At 58.4% G+C, this 7,961-nt stretch overlaps 1 long non-coding RNA gene across 5 annotated transcripts; it reads right to left on the minus strand.

The window, feature by feature from the left end:
• Positions 1-329: 329 nt before the first annotated feature.
• LOC127922829 (uncharacterized) lies at positions 330-5,987 on the minus strand. Of its 5 annotated transcripts, none has more exons than XR_008112475.1 (4): positions 5,960-5,987; positions 5,356-5,388; positions 4,527-4,625; positions 330-419 (listed from the first exon to the last, which is right to left on the minus strand). It is a non-coding gene; the product is annotated as an uncharacterized LOC127922829 (long non-coding RNA). The 5 variants fall into 5 exon arrangements; XR_008112476.1 differs by lacking the exon at positions 330-419 and adding an exon at positions 789-832; XR_008112474.1 differs by lacking the exon at positions 330-419 and adding an exon at positions 2,560-2,603.
• Between the last annotated feature and the right edge of the window lie 1,974 nt (positions 5,988-7,961).

Below are 7,961 nucleotides of genomic sequence, written 5' to 3' on the forward strand. Positions count from 1 at the left end.
AACCACTAGGCTGCCCCTCCACTCTAACCACTAGGCTACCCTGCCGCCTACACTCTAACCACTAGGCTACCTGCCCTCTCTACACTCTAACCACTAGGCTACCCTGCCCCCTCTACACTCTAACCACTAGGCTACCTGCCGCTCTACACTCTAACCACTAGGCTACCTGCCGCCCTCTACACTCTAACCACTAGGCTACCCTGCCGCCCTACACTCTAACCACTAGGCTACCTTTCTACACTCTAACCACTAGGCTACCTGCCGCCCTCCACTCTAACCACTAGGCTACCCTGCCGCCTACACTCTAACCACTAGGCTACTCCTGCCGCCCCTCCACTCTAACCACTAGGCTACCCTGCCGCCTCTACACTCTAACCACTAGGCTACCTGCCGCCTCTCCACTCTAACCACTAGGCTACCTGCCGCCCTACACTTCTAACCACTAGGCTACCCTGCCGCCTCCACTTCTAACCACTAGGCTACTTCCTGCCACTACAGACTAACCACTAGGCTACCCTGCCGCCTACACTCTAACCACTAGGCTACCTGCCGCCCCTACACTCTAACCACTAGGCTACCTGCCGCCTCTACACTCTAACCACTAGGCTACCTGCCGCTCTACACTCTAACCACTAGGCTACCTGCCGCCCTCACACTCTAACCACTAGGCTACCTGCCGCCCTCCACTCTAACCACTAGGCTACCTGCCGCCCCTACACTCTAACCACTAGGCTACCTGCCTCCCTACACTCTAACCACTAGGCTACCTGCCGCCTCTACACTTCTAACCACTAGGCTACCTGCCGCCTCTCCACTCTAACCACTAGGCTACCTGCCGCCTCTACACTCTAACCACTAGGCTACCTGCCGCCTCTACACTTCTAACCACTAGGCTACCTGCTCCCTACACTCTAACCACTAGGCTACCTGCCGCCCTACACTCTAACCACTAGGCTACCTGCCGCCTCTACACTCTAACCACTAGGCTACCTGCCACCTCTACACTCTAACCACTAGGCTACCTGCCCCCCTACACTCTAACCACTAGGCTACCTGCCGCCCTCCACTCTAACCACTAGGCTACCTGCCACCCTCCACTCTAACCACTAGGCTACTGCCTGCCCCTCCACTCTAACCACTAGGCTACCTGCCGCCTCCACTCTAACCACTAGGCTACCTGCCTCCTCTACACTTCTAACCACTAGGCTACCTGCCGCCTCTCACTCTAACCACTAGGCTACCCCTGCCGCTCTCCACTCTAACCACTAGGCTACCTGCCCTCCACTCTAACCACTAGGCTACCTGCCGCCCCTCCACTCTAACCACTAGGCTACCCTGCCTCCTCTACACTCTAACCACTAGGCTACCCTGCCCATTTCTTCCTCTAACCACAGGCTACCCTGCCACCCTCTAACTCTAACCACTAGGCTACCTGCCGCTCTACACTCTAACCACTAGGCTACCTGCCTCCTCTACACTCTAACCACTAGGCTACCTGCCACCTCTACACTCTAACCACTAGGCTACCCTGCCGCCTCCACTCTAAACCACTAGGCTAACCACTAGGCTACCCTGCCGCCCTCCACTCTAACCACTAGGCTACCCTGCCGCCCTCCACTCTAACCACTAGGCTACCCTGCCACCCTACACTCTAACCACTAGGCTACCTGCCGCCTCCACTCTAACCACTAGGCTACCCTGCCGCCCTCCACTCTAACCACTAGGCTACCCTGCCGCCCCTCCACTCTAACCACTAGGCTACCCTGCCGCCTACACTCTAACCACTAGGCTACCTGCCCCCTCTCCACTCTAACCACTAGGCTACCTGCCGCTCCTCCACTCTAACCACTAGGCTACCTGCCGCCCTCCACTCTAACCACTAGGCTACCCTGCCGCCCTACACTCTAACCACTAGGCTACCCTGCCGCCCTCCACTCTAACCACTAGGCTACCTGCCGCCCTCCACTCTAACCACTAGGCTACCCTGCCGCCCTCCACTCTAACCACTAGGCTACCTGCCGCCCTCCACTCTAACCACTAGGCTACCTGCCGCCCTCCACTCTAACCACTAGGCTACCTGCCGCTCCCCTCCACTCTAACCACTAGGCTACCTGCCGCCTCTACACTCTAACCACTAGGCTACCTGCCCCCTCCACTCTAACCACTAGGCTACCTCCTGCCTCCACTCTAACCACTAGGCTACCCTGCCGCCCCTCCACTCTAACCACTAGGCTACCTGCCTCCTCTACACTCTAACCACTAGGCTACCTGCCGCCTCCACTCTAACCACTAGGCTACCTGCCCCCCTCCTCTAACCACTAGGCTAACCACTAGGCTACCCTGCCGCCTCTACACTCTAACCACTAGGCTACCTGCCGCCTCCACTCTAACCACTAGGCTACCTGCCGCCCTCTCCACTCTAACCACTAGGCTACCTGCCGCCCCTCCACTCTAACCACTAGGCTACCCTGCCGCCCTCTACACTCTAACCACTAGGCTACCTGCCGCTTCCCCTCCACTCTAACCACTAGGCTACCTGCCGCTCCCCCTCCACTCTAACCACTAGGCTACCTGCCGCCTCTCCACTCTAACCACTAGGCTACCTGCCGCCTCTCCACTCTAACCACTAGGCTACCCTGCCGCCTCTACACTCTAACCACTAGGCTACCTGCCGCCTCTACACTCTAACCACTAGGCTACCTGCCCCCTCCACCTGAGTCCCCTCTGCCAAATATCTACACTCTAACCACTAGGCTACCTGCCCCCTACACTCTAACCACTAGGCTACCCTGCCGCCCCTCCACTCTAACCACTAGGCTACCCTGCCGCCCTCCACTCTAACCACTAGGCTACCCTGCCGCCTCCTCCACTCTAACCACTAGGCTACCCTGCCGCTCTACACTCCTAACCACTAGGCTACCCTGCCGCCCTCTACACTCTAACCACTAGGCTACCCTGCCGCCCCTACACTCTAACCACTAGGCTACCCTGCCGCCCTCCACTTCTAACCACTAGGCTACCTGCCGCCTCCACTCTAACCACTAGGCTACCTGCCGCCTCACTCTAACCACTAGGCTACCCTGCCGCCCTCCCTACACTCTAACCACTAGGCTACTCCGCCCGCCCTACACTCTAACCACTAGGCTACCTGCCGCCTCACACTCTAACCACTAGGCTACCTGCCCCCTACACTCTAACACTAGGCTACCTGCTGCCTCTCCACTCTAACCACTAGGCTACCCTGCCGCCTTCCACTTAACTCTAGCTACCTACCTAACCACGGCTATTTGCCGCCTCTACCATTTAACCACTAGGCTACCTGCCGCCTCCTACACTCTAACCACTAGGCTACCTGCCGCCCTCCACTCTAACCACTAGGCTACCTGCCCTTCCTCTTAACCACTAGGGCTACCCTGCCGCCCCTCCACTCTAACCACTAGGCTACCTGCCGCCCCTCCACTCTAACCACTAGGCTACCCTGCCGCCCTACACTCTAACCACTAGGCTACCTGCCACCCCTCCACTCTAACCACTAGGCTATTTGCCATTTCCATCCACTCTAACCACTAGGCTACCCTGCCGCCCCCTCCACTCTAACCACTAGGCTACCTGCCGCTCCCTCCACTCTAACCACTAGGCTACCCTGCCGCCCCTCCACTCTAACCACTAGGCTACCCTGCCGCCTCCACTCTAACCACTAGGCTACCTGCCGCCTCTCCACTCTAACCACTAGGCTACCTGCCGCCCTCCACTCTAACCACTAGGCTACCTGCCCCCTCCACTCTAACCACTAGGCTACCTGCCGCCCTCCACTCTAACCACTAGGCTACCTGCCGCCCCTCCACTCTAACCACTAGGCTACCCTGCCGCTCTCCACTCTAACCACTAGGCTACCCTGCCGCCCCTCCACTCTAACCACTAGGCTACCCTGCCGCTCTCCACTCTAACCACTAGGCTACTCCTGCCGCCTCCACTCTAACCACTAGGCTACCCTGCCGCCTCCACTCTAACCACTAGGCTACCTGCCGCCCTCCACTCTAACCACTAGGCTACCTGCCGCCCTCCACTCTAACCACTAGGCTACCCTGCCGCCCCTCCACTCTAACCACTAGGCTACCTGCCGCCCTCCACTCTAACCACTAGGCTACCTGCCGCCCTCTCCACTCTAACCACTAGGCTACCTGCCGCCCTACACTCTAACCACTAGGCTACTCCTGCCGCCCTCCACTCTAACCACTAGGCTACCTGCCGCCTCCACTCTAACCACTAGGCTACCCTGCCTCTACACTCTAACCACTAGGCTACCTGCCGCCCTCCACTCTAACCACTAGGCTACCTGCCGCCCCTCCACTCTAACCACTAGGCTACCCTGCCACCCTCCACTCTAACCACTAGGCTACCTGCCGCCTCCTTACACTCTAACCACTAGGCTACCCTGCCGCCCTCTACACTCTAACCACTAGGCTACCCTGCCGACACCACCTAACCACTAGGCTACTGCCGCTACACTCTAACCACTAGGCTACCCTGCCGCCCCTCCACTCTAACCACTAGGCTACCCTGCCGCCTCTCCACTCTAACCACTAGGCTACCCTGCCGCCCCTCCACTCTAACCACTAGGCTACCTGCCGCCCCCTACATTTCTAACCACTAGGCTACCCTGCCGCCCTACACTCTAACCACTAGGCCGCCGCTCTACACTCTAACCACTAGGCTACCTGCCGCCTCTACACTCTAACCACTAGGCTACCCTGCCGCCTCTACACTCTAACCACTAGGCTACCCTGCCGCCTCTACACTCTAACCACTAGGCTACCCTGCCGCCCCTCCACTCTAACCACTAGGACCCTGCCACCTCTACAGGCTACCTAGGCTACCCTGCCGCCTCCACTCTAACCACTAGGCTACCTCCTGCCGCCTCTCCACTCTAACCACTAGGCTACGCTGCCGCCTCTACACTCTAACCACTAGGCTACCCTGCCGCCCTCCACTCTAACCACTAGGCTACCCTGCCGCTCTTCCCTAACCACTAGGCTACCTGCCGCCTCTACACTTAACCACTAGGCTACCCTGCCGCTTTCCACTGTAACCACTAGGCTACCTGCCGCCTCCACTTCTAACCACTAGGCTACGCTGCCGCTCTCCACTCTAACCACTAGGCTACGCTGCCTCTCCACTCTAACCACTAGGCTACCTGCCGCCTCTACACTCTAACCACTAGGCTACCTGCCGCTCTACACTCTAACCACTAGGCTACCTCTGCCGCCTCTACACTCTAACCACTAGGCTACCTGCCGCCTCCACTCTAACCACTAGGCTACGCTGCCTCCCTCTACACTCTAACCACTAGGCTACCCTGCCGCCTCTCCACTCTAACCACTAGGCTACCTGCCGCCCTCCACTCTAACCACTAGGCTACCTGCTCTCAGCTCCACTCTAACCACTAGGCTACGCCTGCCGCCTCTACACTCTAACCACTAGGCTACCCCTGCCTCTCTCCACTCTAACCACTAGGCTACCTGCCGCCCTCCACTCTAACCACTAGCTACCCTGGCTACTCTAACCGCTAGGCTACCCTGCCGCCTACACTCTAACCACTAGCTACCTGCCGCCCTCCACTCTAACCACTAGGCTACCCTGCCGCCTCTCCACTCTAACCACTAGGCTACCCTGCCCCTCTACACTCTAACCACTAGGCTACCCTGCCGCCTCTACACTCTAACCACTAGGCTACCTGCCACCTCTACGTCTAACCACTAGGCTACCCTGCCTCCCTACACTCTGGAACCACTAGCTACCCTGCCGCCTACACTCTAACCACTAGACTACCTGCCGCCCCTCCACTCTAACCACTAGACTACCTGCCGCCCCTACACTCCTAACCACTCAGACTACCTGCCGCCCCTCCACTCTAACCACTAGACTACCTGCCGCCCCTCCACTCTAACCACTAGGCTACCCTGCCGCCCCTCCACTCTAACCACTAGACTACCTGCCGCCCCTCCACTCTAACCACTAGACTACCTGCCGCCCTCCACTCTAACCACTAGGCTACCTGCCGCCCCTACACTCTAACCACTAGACTACCTGCCGCCCTCCACTCTAACCACTAGACTACCTGCCGCCCTCCACTCTAACCACTAGGCTACCTGCCGCCCTACACTCTAACCACTAGGCTACCTGCCGCCCCTACACTCTAACCACTAGACTACCTGCCGCCCCTCCACTCTAACCACTAGACTACCTGCCGCCCTCCACTCTAACCACTAGACTACCTGCCGCCCTCCACTCTAACCACTAGGCTACCTGCCGCCCCTACACTCTAACCACTAGACTACCTGCCGCCCTCACACTCTAACCACTAGACTACCTGCCGCCCTCTACACTCTAACCACTAGACTACCTGCCGCCCCTCCACTCTAACCACTAGACTACCTGCCGCCCCTCCACTCTAACCACTAGACTACCTGCCGCCCCTCCACTCTAACCACTAGACTACCTGCCGCCCCTCCACTCTAACCACTAGACTACCTGCCGCCCCTACACTCTAACCACTAGACTACCTGCCGCCCCTCCACTCTAACCACTAGGCTACCTGCCGCCCCTACACTCTAACCACTAGACTACCTGCCGCCCCTACACTCTAACCACTAGACTACCTGCCGCCCTCCACTCTAACCACTAGGCTACCTGCCGCCCTACACTCTAACCACTAGGCTACCTGCCGCCCTACACTCTAACCACTAGGCTACCTGCCGCCCCTACACTCTAACCACTAGGCTACCTGCCGCCCTCCACTCTAACCACTAGGCTACCTGCCGCCCCTACACTCTAACCACTAGACTACCTGCCGCCCTCCACTCTAACCACTAGGCTACCTGCCGCCCCTCCACTCTAACCACTAGACTACCTGCCGCCCCTCCACTCTAACCACTAGACTACCTGCCGCCTCCACTCTAACCACTAGACTACCTGCCGCCCCTACACTCTAACCACTAGACTACCTGCCGCCCCTACACTCTAACCACTAGACTACCTGCCGCCCCTACACTCTAACCACTAGACTACCTGCCGCCCTACACTCTAACCACTAGACTACCTGCCGCCTCTACACTCTAACCACTAGACTACCATGCCGCCCCTACACTCTAACCACTAGACTACCTGCCGCCCCTCCACTCTAACCACTAGACTACCTGCCGCCCCTACACTCTAACCACTAGGCTACCTGCCGCCCTACACTCTAACCACTAGGCTACCTGCCGCCCCTACACTCTAACCACTAGACTACCTGCCGCCCTACACTCTAACCACTAGACTACCTGCCGCCCTACACTCTAACCACTAGACTACCTGCCGCCCTCCACTCTAACCACTAGACTACCTGCCGCCCCTCCACTCTAACCACTAGACTACCTGCCGCCCCTCCACTCTAACCACTAGACTACCTGCCGCCCTCCACTCTAACCACTAGACTACCTGCCGCCCTACACTCTAACCACTAGACTACCTGCCGCCCCTACACTCTAACCACTAGACTACCTGCCGCCCCTCCACTCTAACCACTAGACTACCTGCCGCCCCTACCACTCTAACCACTAGACTACCTGCCGCCCCTACACTCTAACCACTAGACTACCTGCCGCCCCTCCACTCTAACCACTAGACTACCTGCCGCCCCTCCACTCTAACCACTAGACTACCTGCCGCCCCTCCACTCTAACCACTAGACTACCTGCCGCCCCTCCACTCTAACCACTAGACTACCTGCCGCCTCTCCACTCTAACCACTAGACTACCTGCCGCCCTCCACTCTAACCACTAGGCTACCTGCCGCCCCTACACTCTAACCACTAGACTACCTGCCGCCCCTACACTCTAACCACTAGACTACCTGCCGCCCCTCCACTCTAACCACTAGACTACCTGCCGCCTCTACACTCTAACCACTAGACTACCTG

Source organism: Oncorhynchus keta, unplaced genomic scaffold, assembly GCF_023373465.1.
Source record: "Oncorhynchus keta strain PuntledgeMale-10-30-2019 unplaced genomic scaffold, Oket_V2 Un_contig_27300_pilon_pilon, whole genome shotgun sequence".
Classification (NCBI taxonomy): Eukaryota; Metazoa; Chordata; class Actinopteri; order Salmoniformes; family Salmonidae; genus Oncorhynchus; species Oncorhynchus keta.